The sequence below is a fragment of the Vigna radiata genome, chromosome 8, assembly GCF_000741045.1.
Source record: "Vigna radiata var. radiata cultivar VC1973A chromosome 8, Vradiata_ver6, whole genome shotgun sequence".
In the NCBI taxonomy this organism is placed as follows: domain Eukaryota; kingdom Viridiplantae; phylum Streptophyta; class Magnoliopsida; order Fabales; family Fabaceae; genus Vigna; species Vigna radiata.
The window spans coordinates 12,268,573-12,284,910 of NC_028358.1; the positions used below are offsets into that span (position 1 = coordinate 12,268,573).

General features: G+C 34.1%; 1 long non-coding RNA gene across 1 annotated transcript; it reads right to left on the reverse strand.

Moving 5' to 3' along the window:
* Positions 1-11,466: 11,466 nt before the first annotated feature.
* LOC106771765 lies at positions 11,467-13,877 on the reverse strand. Its single transcript, XR_002669092.1, has 5 exons — positions 13,470-13,877; positions 13,294-13,368; positions 12,991-13,048; positions 11,786-11,977; positions 11,467-11,622 (listed from the first exon to the last, which is right to left on the reverse strand). It is a non-coding gene; the product is annotated as an uncharacterized LOC106771765 (long non-coding RNA).
* Positions 13,878-16,338: the final 2,461 nt, after the last annotated feature.

A 16,338-nucleotide genomic window follows, 5' to 3' on the forward strand; every position in this document is an offset into this window, starting at 1 on the left:
TCAGATTACCAAATGGGTTCATTCCATCAGTGGCTAAACCAAGCCTAAGATTTCTACANTCTTTACCAAATTCGGGGAATTGTCGATCAATATTTTTCCATTGCTTTGAATCAGCTGGATGACGAAGCAGCCCGTCAATTTTTCTCTCATCTTCATGCCATCTAAGGTTTTNAGCATCTTTGGGATTCGCAAACAAACGCTTAAGTCTGGGCACTATTGGAAGGTACCAAACTACTCTCAAAGCAGATCCATTTTTTTCTATCTGACCATTATCTTCACTATTGTTTTTTGACTTGTATCGTGATAAGCCACATTTTGGACACTGTCAAAAATTCAATCTCTTTCCTATATAAAATGCAGTCATTGGGACAAGCATGTATCCTTTTATACTCCATACCCATTTGGACAAAGAATTTTCTTCGCATCATAATTACGAGTGGGTAGTGTATTTCCATTTGGCAACATTTCATTCAACAACGTCAACAATTCTGTAAAACTCTTATCAGTCCATCCATTGCTCGCCTTCAAATTCATGAGCCTTAACACAGCTGACAAACGTGTGAACTTAGTTGAACCGATATACAAAGGTGTTTCCGCATCAGTGGACATCGTGTCATACACATGAGCTTTGGAAAAATATTCTGCGCCAACATCGCGGATCATGTCCTCCAATTTGTCTTCATCCGGTCGATCTTCTTCCATGGTGGAGTCAGTAACATTTTCAGTTTGCGAGTCAGTCGGAAAGTATATTTCTTTGCCGTGCCATATCCATGTTGTATAACATCTTAGGAAACCATCACAGATAAGATGTTCTCTAATTTGGGTTGCGTTCAACTTTCTCCCATTCAAACAGTTCACACAAGGACATCTAAACTTCACTTCATCATCACTTCTCCCCTCATTACGTTGCGCAAATTGTATAAATTCCTCTACACCTCTCTCGTACTCAACACCAATACGTGGTAAATTAATCCAATTTCGATCCATTCCTAAATTTTACAAAATTACAATTATACAATTTTCTATATAAAATTATCAATTCTATCATATAATCAATTGAGTCATACAATCATACATAATTACATATGATAATTACATATGAGAACTTTCAAAAATATCCTTACATATAAATCTACAAATATATACTAACATTCTTAAAATATGAAAATTAGGTATAGATTTCAAAATATATATTTTTTAATAAATATCATAAAAATGGCCTAATACTTTTCCGAATATTTTTGAAATTTGTAAATATGGGATTTCATGGTCGTGGCTTAGTCTCTCATGCACAGTCAAAATAGCAATTTCATACAATCAAACTATCATGCAGAGCCTAAATAGCAAATGGGCAATTTTGTTCCTCACTCACACACTCACACAATCACCTATCACGCATAAAACTAATTGAAATCAATTAAAGAATATTCATTACAAGCAATCAAACATCAAACCAGGTTAGCTCCCATACCTGCTTATGGTTCTCTTCGCAAAGAAATTTTGCACGGCGGGAGAAGAAGGGCGCGACAGAGAAGGAGCGGGGCGGCGGAGAAGCAGCGGTGCGGCGGAGGACTTGCGCGACGGCGGAGGGCGCGACGGCAGAGGGCGCGACGGACGGCGGGAATGACGCGGCGACAAAGATGAAGATGGCGCAACGAAGTGGCGTTTTCGCGTAATGTAGAGGCAGAGAGAAATGCATCAAAATCGCGTGGAGAAGATGAAACTGTTTAGTTTTTTTTAACCTTCAGAAGAGAATCTGCCGCGATTCTACACTTAACCACGGCATAAAGCATAATATGCCGCGGTTCTACACTTAACCGCGGCCTATGCATTTAAAAAAAAATAATTCATAATGGCATTTTTGAAATTTTTTTTAACCTATATGCCGCGGTTCAGTGCCCAACCGCGACATAATCTCTAAAATTTCTAAAAATTACTCAGATCAAGGTATAGGCCGCGGTTCTCTGGTCATCCGCGGCATATACCCCAACGTTTAGAATCCCCCAACTGCCTTCCCAATTGCCTTTTGGGGAATGTCAGAGGTAGCACAGGGAATATGCCGCGGTTCTCTGAGCAACCGCGACCTATTCCCCCTGCTACCTTCTCACATTCCCCATCATTCAGCCCCTGCCAATTTATTGGAGAGGCTGACTGATGGGGCATGTTAGGAGGTTACAGGGATATATGTCGCGGTTGGTCAGAGAACCGCGACATATTCCCTTGTTATTAAATTTTTTTTCCTGACGTGGCGTCAAAGGGGTTGGTTGACTGGGGTATATGCCGCGGTTAAGTGGGGAACCGCGGCATCTAAGTTCGATTTATTTACAAAATTGCCACTGCGTAGCATTATGCTGCGGTTTCTGGTGAACCGTGGCATAATGTGCGTTGTATAATCCCTATTTTTTACTAGTGTGAATTCATTATTATATTATCCTTTTTACATTGTTATTCTTCTTTTTTTTTTCTTCTCTACAAGTTTTCTTCTATATATAGCTTCTTTTGAAAGATGACTGTTAAACAAGGAAGTTGACACAAGGAGAGTAGGTAGCCTTTAGATGGAAAGTCAGGTTTTAGTCTACTTTATAGGAGTCAGACTTTTTTCTCATAATGTTCTTCTTCTATCACAATGTTTTTTTCTTGGGTGTAGTGATTTTTATCATATCTTTCTACTTTAGTGATCTGCATAAATATCAAGAAACAAAGTATACAAGCATCAAAGCACATTATCATTTGTCATTTGTCATGTTATTCATAAATGCATTGTTTGATAAAACATAATAGCTAGCATGTATAATTATGAGATGGTATCAACATAAGTTGTTTCATTAAAAGACTACAACGTTTAACGATCATTCATTAAACAATATATTCTTTAAAAAGATTTACTTGGGATAACACTATATTTGAATAAAAACTTCTTTTAGCCTTAGTGATATACAAGAGATGGACTTTCGTTTTTATGAGATGCTAGCTTGATTTTCTTATATAGTCTATTAGATGATTTCAAAGAGAGATACTTTCTATCAGAAGTGACCACGGAGGAGAATTCCAGAACAAGGATTTCGATGATTATCTAGCTGAAATGGGAATTGCTCACAACTTCACAGCACCTAGAACTCCACAGCAAAATAGAGTTGTTGAAAGGAAAAATAGAGCTCTTGAGGAACTTGCAAGATCAATGCTAAATGACAGAGATATGCCAACGTATTCTTGGGCAGGCTGTTAGTACTGCCTGTTATGTGCTAAAAAGAACTATCGTAAGGTCAATATTAAAGCTAACTCCCTATGAGTTTCTGAGAGGAAGAAGTCCAAACATCTCACATTTGAGAATCTTTGGAAGCAAATGTTTTGTGCTGAATAATGGAAAAGAGAACCTCGACAAGTTTGACTCCAAAGCAGATGAAGTTATTTTCATAGGTTATTCTTTAAACAGCAAAACTTACCGCATGTACAATAAAAGGACTATGAATGTTGAGGAATCCATTCATGTTGCTTTTGATGAGTTTATCATGGCTCCTAATGTATCTAAACATGTCAAGGACTTAACTGAAGAAGATGAAAATTCAGCAAGAGAAGAAGAAGTGCCTGATGAACCCACTGACAAGGAGAATAGTAATGAACAAGTCGACTCTCCCAGAACGGAATCGACTAAAGAATGGAGAGTACCAAGAAATGTTTTTACTGACAACATTATTGGTGACATCTCAAGAGGCGTATCCACAAGAAGGCAATTAAATTAATTCTGCATGAATGTTGCCTATGTATCCAAATTAAAGCCAAAGAAAGTAGAAGAGGCATTAAATGATGAAAATTGGATGATGGCTATGCAAGAAGAGTTGAACCAATTTAGAAGAAATAATGTATGGGAACTTACACCCAGAAGACCTGACCTACAAATTATAGGTACAAAGAGGGTATTTCGAAACAAAATGGATGACGCTAGTGATATCATAAAGAACAAGGCAAGACTAGTTGCAAAAGGCTACTGTCAGGAAGAAGGAATCGACTATGATGAAACCTATGCTCCTGTAGCCAGACTGGAAGCAATAAGGAAGAGGTTTATGTGGAACAACCACTGGGATTTGAAGACTTTGAACATCCTGACCATGTTTACAAACTGAGAAAAGCTCTATATGGCTTAAAGCAAGCTCCAAGATCGTATGAACGGTTAAGTGAATTTCTTAAAAAGAAAGGATTTTCAAGGGGCAAAGTCGACTCAACTCTGTTCATCAAGAGTTTAAACAAGGATAAACTATATGTCCAAATATATGATGATGATATTATTTTCGGTTCAACTAACTTTATGCTGTGCAAAGAATTTTCAAAGATTATGTAGGAAGAGTTTGAAATGTCCGTGATGGGAGAACTGACATACTTCCTTGGTCTACAAGTCAAGCAAACTAAAGATGGAACATTTATTCACCAATCCAAGTACTGGAACGATTTGCTGAAGAAATTTAAAAAGCTGGACTACAAGGAGGCTACAACTCCAATGGCAACCAACTGTTATTTGGATCTTGATGAGGCTGGAAAGTGTGTTGACCAGAAAATGTATTGAGATCTTTGAAAGGTTTTGCAGGAAAAACATTACTTTGGAAACTACAAGTGGAATTCAACATCATTGAGAAGCAATGTATTCGACTGGAAGAATAATTCAATCGACTGCTCAGAACAGGGTTATAAATTCAATTCTGGAATTTGATCTAAATTCATTTCGTTGATTGATTACTTTATCTTGATTATCTGCAATTATCTTTGATCTAAATTGTTTTTGCAAATCCTGCTTGAGATAATATTGTGAGATTGTTGAAGTTTGTATCATTGCATAACTAAATTGTTTGATATCTTTTCCTTGGTACAACTCTGTGCATTACTGATTGTATACTATATCTATCTGTACTGCATTGTGCATCTGATCTGGTTTTGATATCAATGCATAATGACAGGGGGAGTATTACATTTTACACTTTTTTCTTCACATGCCTGCATTTCAAGGGAAGTTATCTTATACATGTGATTAAATGTGATAGGGGGAGCATCATTGCATTTTGAAAAATTGCACATTTTTTTTATGATGCATCTCTGTTTGAGTATCAGCATAAATATCTAGAGCACTCCTTTTTTGTTAATGCACAAAGGGGGAGAGGATTTATGAAAGCTTTATGAAAGGGGGAGAATGTTTTTCTGTCTCATATTCTGCTTGATATTTTGCTGACTGGATATGCTGCATGTAGTGTATTTGAATTGTGTTATATCTTTTGCTACTTTTTTTTGCATATTTGATTGTACAAACATGGTTGGTTATTAATCATGGTTGTGCATCATCAAAAAAGGCGAGATTGTTGATATTGTTGACAACACAATATCTATATCACTCTGGTTTTTGATGATGACAACACATTTCTTAATAACACACATATGTTGTTGGTGTGTTACATGTTCTTATGCTAAATGTTTGATATATTTGTTGAACATGTTTATGTGTTGTATTGCTATGTGAATGCATACATATTGAGCTTGTAATTGTTACATCATTTCTGGATGCATTGCACATGTTTTAATGCACGAAAACCACAAGCACTTTTATGAACTTATAATTGTGTGACAAAGCTGCAATAAAGTTGACTCCACCATTAATTGATTCGACTATGCTAAAGTCTTTGTACAAATTTTGAGAATCAGTGCTTTGTGAGATTTTCAGAAGAAAAGAATTTCAAAATGATCTTACTTGTCAAAGTCGACTATGTGCGTTACATATTCGACTGCATTAGTTGATTGATTTGAAATTCTGTTATGCTCTTGTACTCTAATGGCTATATTTTCAAAAGTTATTTGAGCATTGAATAGTAGGTCAACTATATTAAATGAGTTTTTATTTTGGTTAACTGAATGCTACCAGTTTGATTGAACTGTTATAACTGTCATAACTTAGTCGACTGCATTAGTAGCTTCTTCGACTCAGAGAATGTCTGTTTAAACAGAAATCTATAAATTAGCTGAACACGAAAATGTTCAGAGAATTTTGATGATCTAACAATTTCCTTTCTATTTCAGATTGACATCTCTTATCTTAGAGCTCAAGAATTCTCCAAGAAGACGGTGGTGATCTTTCCTGAAAGAGATTCAAAGGGAGACTGACTGCGCACACATTGCTTGATCACATTCTGCACAGTAAATGTGTTTCTAGTTGATCAAGATTCTGGCTTGGCATCCTTGAAGATTGTTGCATTGGACCTATTATGATTATAGGGGATAGACTCGTAAAGTCTTGTTCACTTTGAGGATTGCTTAAAGTGGTGTTTGGCAGATTGTAGGAGAGGGGACATCTTGCTGCAAGTCTTTGTGTGTTTGCTGCCTATAGTTTAGTTAAGGGTTAGAGAGGAGATTTATATTATTGACGTGAAGGTCTTCTATAAATTTCTTGTTGTAAAAACCGCAACCATTATAGTGTATTTGCTTCTTGAGTTGGAAGGACACTGGATGTAGGCATTGTTGGCCGAACCAGTATAAAAACCAGTTTTTGATTTTCTTTATCCCTGCAGTTTTACTTACAGTCGACTTTACTATTTGCGCAGTCAACTACGTTTTTCCGCTGCACACGAAATTTCATTACATGCATTTCAAGAAAGTTTGAAAAGTTTTATACTTTGATTTCAAGATTGCAAAAAGACTTTGATTTTGATAAACCAACAATTAACACCCCCCCCCTCTTGGTGTAAAAAGAAGCCTACCTGTTTTCCAAAATATATAAATACGGATCCTTTCATAAAAGAAAGGGAGAGAAAAAAAATATAGAAAGGTATACAAAAATAATAGAGATAGAAACATAGAAAGAGAGAAAAAAATATAGCGAATGATAAGTTCTCATGTAAAAGGGGCTTTGTCAATGACAATTGCTTAAGAAGAATTAAGGAATTACTAAAAGCTCAGATGTTATGTAACCTCCACATATTTTTTCTCTTTTGATTGTACTTTGACATATTTCTTTTACAGGCGTTATTTTTATTACACATAAGTAGCCTGTTTTTAAAATCCTAAAAAAAATGTCTTCCCACATTTCTTTTGGTATTGGTTAGATCCCTCGTGTTGTGATATTTTGCAAATTTTCTGAAAAAAAATATATTAAATAAGCAATTCCAAAAAATAAAGAATATTTGCTTATGGGATATTTTCCTATATAAAAAAATTAATAAATCATAAAATAAAGTACTCGTGTGATCTTCTGCATCTTCCTAGTCCTTATTTATTTTATAAATAATTAATTATTATTTTAAAAATATAAGTACTCTTGTGCAGTTCGCGTCGGCCTAGTACTTGTTTCTTTCCCATTTCCCACCATTTTAAAATACCAAAAAATACAAAAAAAAAAATCTTCAAAATAAAAAAATGTTAACATTGTTAAACAAACATTTTCTTAAAAGAACTACATAACCCTAATTTCTCATTCTGAATGAGAATACGTAGGAGCGAGATCAATCATTGTCGGGCCATAAAACAAAAAAAAAAGTTTTGCAATTAATTAAATGTACTACTTTTGGGCAGGTGTAGTATAGTTTTAATACCTTTCTTACATGTAATCGATTCCCGAACAAAAAATCCAGTCTTTGTAGACCATGTTTCATTTTATGGTTTTCCACAGTTTTTCCAAAATAAATTGAGGTGGCTACTTCCTAAATATTTTTTTCTTAAACCCGTTTATTTTCGGTCATCCCGTCGCGATCTCGGTTGCGACAATGGAACTAGGGTAACCTGGGTGTTTCTTCTTAAACATAAAATTGATGTGTGTGATGTGGTTCATTCCTTCCATCATATGATCGTTACACAATTTAACACATTTATTAAGGTCATTTGATTAGACAATGAAGGAGAATATTTTAAGACTAAATTAATAGAGTTCATGAACTCTAAAGGCATCTTGCATCAAACTACATGTCCTTATTCACCACAACAAAATGGAGTGGCTGAGAGCAAAAATAAACATATATTAGAGGTGACAAGATCACTTTTGATAGTTGGTAAAGTCCCATCTTATTTATGCGGTGAGGTTGTTATAGCTCTGCAATTTATTTAATTAATCAAACTAATTCCTGTGTTCTTAACTTTCGAAGACCTTTAGATTTGTTGTTTGATCATTGTATCCTTCCTCCCATAGTTTATTTACCACCTCATATTTTTGGATGTGTCATATATGTTCACTTACACCCACATCAACTTACAAAGCTTGGAGAATGAGCTATCAAATGTGTGTTTGTTGGGTATGGATAAACTAAAAAAGATTATCGTGCTTACCATCCACCATCAATGAAATTTTTTATCTCTATGGATGTGACATTTAATGAGCATAAATTTTTTTTATGTTGATTCTACAGTTCAGGGAGGGAGGCAATGAAAGTGAAGTGCATAATCATGATTTTAGTATGTTTGATGTCTCAGTTATAAAATTTTATTGTGAAGATAAATTATCGTGTGAGGATTATTCTATAGGAAGTGAGCCAATCCTAGATATGAACACTTCTTTTAAGGATAATACAGTGTGTTCTGATCATAACCAATTGGCTCAATCTTCCCACAGGTTCGGCTTGACTCTTTAGAGGTACCTTCTAATCCTATCTCTAATAATACTAGTTTAGATGAAACTAATCATGAAATTGTTTATCTTGGTCCTACCCTTGATAATACTAATTTAGATAAACCGATCATGAAATTGATTCTTGTCTGGGTGAGACCACCAGCACATCAAACACCGAATCTACTATTGTTTAGTATAATCTTCCACTTCGTTATAATTGTGGTCAACCTTCAACTATATATGAACCAGACCTCCAAGCCCAAGTTAAATATCCTATTAGTAAATATGTTTCATCTCACAGGTTATCTCAGTCATATGCATCATTTGCATCTCAATTATGTTCAATTTCTATTTCTAATGATGTACAGGAAGCTTTAGCATATCCTAGATGGACTAGAGCAATGATTGATGAGATGACAACTTTAGAAAAAAATAACACTTGGGATCTTGTGTCCTTACCAAGAAGGAAGAAAATGTGGGTTATAAATTTGAATTTACAATTAAGCATAAAGCTGATGAATGTATTGAGAGGTATAAAGCACGATTTGTGGCTTAAGGTTACATTTAATCATATGGTTTTGATTACCAAGAGACGTTTGCATCGGTTACGAAGCTCAACATTGTGAGAATACTTCTGTCACTAGAAGCAAATCAAGATTAGCCTCTTCTACAATTTGATGTGAAAAATGCTTTCGTACATGGAGAAATTTTAGAAGAAATTTATATGGATTCTCCATTAGGCATGACAGATTCAATTGGAATGAAGGTTTATAGATTAAAGAAGTTGTATGGATTAAAACAATCCCCAAGATAATGGTTTGGAAGGTTTACCAAGTCTATGAAGGATTTTGGCTATAGAGCAAGTAACTCTGATCACACCTTATTTTTGAAGAGAGGAAAAAGAAAAATTACAACTTTGATTATACATGTAGGTGACATGATTGTTACAATAAATGACCAATACGAGATTTCTAGTTTACCATAATACCTTGCATCTAAATTTGAGATGAAACAACTTGGAAACCTTAAATACTTTTTGGGTATTGAAGTACCTAAATCAAAACATGGTAATTTCCTATGCTATTGACTTACTATCAGAAATTAGGTGGCTTTGGAGTAAACCAGTTGATACACCAATTGAACAAAATCATAAACTCTTTCAATGCTCAAATTCAGCAAGCATAGACAGAGGGAGATGCCAAAGGCTGGTAGGAAAATTAATTTCTTTGTCCTATACACGTCTAGATATTACCTATGCATTGAGTGTTATTAGTCAATTTATGCATGACCCATGAAACCTTCATATGGATATTGTTAAAAGGATTTTAAGATATTTGAAGTTCACTCCAAAAAAAGTAATTTTGTTCTTAAGTCATGGAAACTTAAAGGTACAAGGGTACACTGATGCAAATTGGACAGGTTTTAAAGGTGATAAAAGATCTACCTCTGGATACTTTACTTTTATATGAGGGAATCTTGTAACTTGGAGGAGAAAAAAAATAGTTTGTAGTAGCAAGCACTAGTATAAAAATATCGTATAACATCGTTGTTTTTTGGCCTTTCATGTTGAATTCGAGGTCGACGTCATATCGAGAAACGTTAAATTGACGTTCTTCAAATTGACGGCGAATTTTGTCAATATTCGATGTTAAGAATCTTTCTTTTGTTTTTGGTAATTAATTGTGATCCTTTTTTACAACTCTACGAGACCTGAAAAGCAGAAAAGCAACAAATTTTAGTTTTATGTATTTTATAGAGCATGAACTATGAACGTGTAGTATAGTATCGACAACAAACAACAATAACAAACAACAAACAAGTTCAATCAAGCAACAACAACAATAAACACACAAACAAACAAGTTCAACCAAATAACAACAAATAAATTCAACAAAAAAAAACAACAAACAAGTCCAACAAATAAGTTCTTCAAAACGAAAATGAAAACGAAAACTAACCTTCAAAAGGTGGGTTCATTGGAATAAAGTGTTTCCACCAATGAGAGAGAAAGCAGAATGTGCCTATGAAGGACAAGAACACGAAAATAATCGGTCAAAACAAACGAAAATCATACATAAAGTAGTTAATTAACAAGCATTTGTATCAAATGAAAGAAAGATTACATGTGATGATCGTCAAATTTAATTTGTATCAAATGAAAGAAAGATTACATGTGATGGTTGTCAAATTTCGCTCAAATTAAAAAGGGGAAACTTTTGGTTGACAAATAATACATCGAAGCCCCTACAGAATTCGACCTATTATTGGTGGTTCAAAAGAAAAATGAATGAAGTAGGGGTAACTCTTTGGCTTATGGTTGAAATTTAATACGTCAAAGCCCTTATAGAATTCAACATACACTACAAAAAAAAGCTTATTTAAAGGGTTTTTTTTTTTTTCGATTTGCGGGGGTTTTTACCCTCCGCTAAATGAATTCCGGGGGTTTTTCAAACCCCCGCAGTTTGAGTCGCCACAAACTATCTACGGGGGTTTTTTTCGCCCCCTGGTATCACATTCAATTTGCGGAGGTTTTTTTCCACAGGGTAAAAACCTCCTCTATTACTGACTATTATTTTAAGGGGGTTTTTAACCTCCTTTATATTTTTGTCACTTTTTTGTTTGATGATTATTAAAATATATAATATTTTTTTTGTTTGTTGATTATTAAAATATATAATAACTATCTATTTCCATTAGCTTCTTTTTTTTTCAATTTCAAAATTAAATAAATTTAATTTCTTTTTAAAATTATTAAATACCAAACAAATATTATTCCTTTGAATATAAAATGATACCATACAACAAAAGCCCCTGGATAGAAAGAAATTTAGAAAAATAAATTGAGAAACAATTGTATAATCACATCAAGATAGACTAGAAGTCAATGTAATCTCATCTTAGAAGTAGTTACAAATAAAGAAATGTTACTCCATTCATAATAAATAGGTCTAGTTTTATCCTAAAACAATATCATAAANTTCCTAAATGTTACTTCCATCAGATGATTGTCTTGTATCCAAAGGAGACTCTGNCTCATTTGCATCACGAGCTTGCTGAAATAATATAAAAAAAATTAATAAAATAAACTCAATTACATGTACTCGCATTTTGTAAATAATATATAAAAAAATAATCAAATAGAATTCAGTTTTAAAAACAACTAGCTTCCATCTAATGATGTTTTAAAAAAATGTCTAAAAAGTAATGAGAACTCACCTGTGCTGCTTCACATTTCTAAAAGTTGGATTCATCAGTAAAATGTTTCAAATTGAACAAACAATCTCATTAGCAAAAATAATCATATAAGATTTTGAGGTAACCTTTCTAGTGGAACTCGTAGACCTAAGGATCCTCATCCTTTCCGTTTTAGTTGATTTATGTGCAGCTTCATTGATCTTGAAAGCAGGACTAGACAAAGACAAGATACATGAAATCAGACCTTATATACAAAATAGAATAATCACTAACTATTAGCAATACCAACTTAAATGAATGAAGCTTGACTGCTGTATGATTGACTTGACAACACATTTGATTCTGAACATGATTTTGGAATTTTTCAATTGGCACATGGTCCAGAGATCTGGACACGTATTCATGTCTAGGTCCTGTGTGAAACAGTTTTAAACAATTTGCATAATCTAACTAAACTATTCTAACAGCAAACATAGTAAAAATTATGACAGCATAAAAATAAATTCAAAATGGTTATGGTGTATGAATCATGAACAAACTTAATATGCTTATCCATTATCCTAAACTTGGACACTTTATTTTCAACTGACATGTAATACCATAAACTATGCCAAGCTGCAATGAATGTTGTCATGTATTTATTACTTGTACCCCTACATTCTTACCATGATTGTAACTAACAGAATATTCTCCAGGCTAGACTTTAGGACAAAATAGCTTGCAATCGCTCGTCTATTTATAAAGAACTGGATTTGTTAATTTAACAACATAAAGGCTAGAGAAGCATACCAAAAACCTTTCTTCAGTTTTTGTCATGATATCACTTTATCTTTGACAAGGTAACAAAGACTATATCATTTCTTGGGTTTTGGTGTTTGTGAAGGGGAATCCTACCTTTTATTGCCATTTATTGCCAGTCTAACTAGCATTATGAAGGTAGTGTTGGAGAGTAGCACATTTTGTTTGTCTCAATTACTTAGGAGCAATTTAAGTTTTTTGACATTTTGGTAGGAGCAAAAAAATAACAATTGAAAATGAATAGTATAATTTTCTTTATAAACCAAAATAAACTGTTAAAAACTTAAATTAAGTTAGAATGACTAATTCTCAACATCTAATACATGTAATAAACCTTTACTTATCTCAGGCATTAAACTGGCGAACAATATAATATAAGTATCAAATAGTTATAAGGAAACATAAATGTTTTTAGAGAATTAGCTTACGTCAAGAACATAATTATTTATTCCCCTTCTCCTTCTCTTTGATTTCTTCTCACCACACCTGCAGCCAAATCGAACAACTTAACTGAGAGAAGTTCAGACAGAATGGAATGAATAGGATGCACATTCTTTGCCATTGTTGGGCTTCCAGCAGAGCACTTACATAGATTCAATACAAGTATAAGAAAACTACTTAATTCTTATCACTTGATAAAAGATCACATATACATGAAGTTAAAACCATATCGGTAATGTAGAATAAAAAACTGAGCACCAGATGCTTTATATCAAGAAGATCTAGATTACCATTTCTGCAGGAAGATTGAGATAAAAAACTTTGTAACTTTTTTTATTCTCCTTTGCCAATGTCAAATCTGTAACCTGGTAAGAGAGGGAAAGCATTTAATTTTTCTTGTCAACCATCCAAAAAAGTTCATCATAGTATTTCAGCTTATGTTTACAAACAATAGAAAAAGGCTGACCATCCCTTCCATCTTTAAGGTAAACTGTCAACCACATTGTTGCTTCAATTTTGTCAAAATACTTCTCTCGTGATCATCATTGGCACTCTTGTCAAAGAGAAGTCTTCGAGCAAGCTTCTTCCAGAAAGCAACAAAGCAAAAACCCGGTATTAATATTATTTTTCAAAAATCTAACAAAAACAAAAGGGAATTAAGGACTATTTGACATGCTACAGCAAAATAGTTGCACCAAGTAACTTGATAATTCAACAAACAAACAAAACCCCATAACCAACAAGAGTTATTCACAAAACACTCGCTCAGGTAAAAATCAACAAGAACATCGTGTCAGTGAATTAAGGACTAACAAATTCCATAAATCATAATAATATAAAAGAACCATGATAAAATTAAGTGAAATGAACGAATAATTGGTGTAGAAAAACAATGTCAGCATAACAACCATACCGAACATCAATATATTTGAAATACTTCGAATCCATAAGATCCACAACAAACGTAGCCAGACTAGTGGAAGTCAGATCGAAACAACAATAACAACACTTATCAACAAAATTGTCATAACGCACAACACAAAGGAGAAGTTTGCGGCACAAAGCAGAGTGGAAGGTGCTGCCATTGGCCACCATCACGAACTCCATGAGTGTATCCAACACGAGTTCCTTCAGCGTCTCGTCACACTATGGCTAGGCAAGAATGTCAAGGAGTGACTTGAGGAACTCATCGAATTTGGAGCGGAGCCAGGTGAGGTAGATGAACTCGGACTGGTCAGCAGTGGAGGGAGCAGCCCGGGAGGTAGCGACGACGGATGAGAAAGGGATCTTTGGTAGAAGAGGGAGGAAGAAAGAGCGGAGAGAGTAGGGATTCGAGGACGTGGTGAGGAGGATAAAAAGGGGAAAGGAATTTGAGGAGAAGAGGGAGGTTGTTGATGTGCGAGGCGGAGGAGAGAAACTGGTTCCCTAGGGTTTTCAACTCTGCGACGTTGTATCTTCCTTTCTTCTTCCTTGGAGGATCCACGCACGTCATGGTTCGACGCAAAAGAGGAAGCCTGGAAACACGGGGAAAAATGGAATATGAAACGTATTATGAAGTTTTGAAAATTCAAGGAATAATGGAAAACTTTTGAGCATAGGAGGAAGATTTGGGAAATTTTGAGGGTAGCAGAGAAGATTTCGGAAATTTGAACTTACGAGGGAAGGATCAATGCTATAAAATATATTTTAATTTTAAGAGGTTATAAACCTCTTCTAAAAACAATTAAAACTCCCGTTATTATTCACGGTCCAACAACTCATTATAATAATTTTAAGTAATATTAATTTGTGGAGGGTTTTTATAACCTCCTCCAAATAACTCCCGCTAAATACCTTTTTTTTTGTAGTGGTATTATATGTGGTTTAAAAAAAAGAATTAAAAATGGGTTACTTTTTGGCTTCTAGCTGACAAATAATACGTCGAAGCCCTTAAAAAATTCGATGTACTATTGGTGGTTTAAAAGAAAGAAGAAAGAGAATGATGCGCTGATTTAAATAGTTACCATAATATAACATTAAATTGTATGGGGCTTCGACGTTCTACAATAGTATTTATTTACAAAAATGCCACCAGTCATTTTTAACGTTAGCTATTCAGTGGTTGGACGTTGAACGCGTGACTTTATACACTATTTTTGCACTAGTGAAGATCTAGTGCTGAAGCATTATTCAGAGCCATGACACTAGGTGTATGTGAACTTTTGTGGATTAAAAATGTGCCATCAGATTACAAGATCTCTGATTGTTACTCTGCTGTTCATGAGTTTCTACACTACTGGTATAGCATTAGCAAAGGTACATGTCTTTATTTTCTCGGAACATATGTAATAATTTTCCAACATCAAGCTTTTGGTTCGATAATGTAAAACCTTGTATTGGATTTGTGTAGGATATACCTGACGTAGAAGGAGATATAAAACATGGCGTTGATTCTTTTGCAGCACGTTTAGGCCAGAAAAATCTATCTTTTTTACATTCAATATTTTCTTTTGGTTATCTCCACTTTGTATAACATTTGATTGATTCTAAATCTTTGATAGATATTTTGGATTTGTGTTTTCCTATATGAAATGGCATTCGGAGTTGCCTTCTTGGCAGGAGTATTATCCTCATCTTCCTTTTGGATTAAATTTGTCACGGTAATATGTTTTTTATATCTACATAGGTTGGAATTTTAGGTATGCAGAATCTATCTTGTTATTTTCCCTCAACATGGAGTATGATTTTGATAAAGAATAGACTGTTTTGTTTGATTTTTTTTAAATCTTAAATATGTTGTTTTCTGTTACTAAATTTTTATTATAGGTACAACTCAGTTTTTTCTTTTAGTCTTTTGTGACAAATTTTCTCACTAATACTTAAAAATTTAACTACTAAGTATTCTATTTGTTTTTTTACATCATTTTTACAATATCTAAACTTCTATTATTACGATAAGAATAGCTACATCCAACAAGTGAGATATATGTAAAAGATAAGAAAAGATTTCTCTAGAAAAGTTGTCTTTACTGCGTAGATTAATTATTCCAAATTTTTAATCTCAATGCGAAGCATATATTTACATACATATATCATTATAAATTAGGCTTAATACCTCCCTGGTCCTCGTATTTATGTGAAAATCTAAGTTCGGTCCTCAAGTTTTGAACTGTCTCAATTGGGTCATAATTTTTGTAAAAATGCACACATTTTACCCCAACCGTTAACTGATCTCAAACAGCGTTAAGTTTAGCTGACGTGGTATGCTGACGTGTTGGCTTAATCCCTTCTTGGTCCTCGTATTTGTGTGAAAATCTCAGTTCGGTCCTCAAGTTTTGAACTGTCTCAATTGGGTC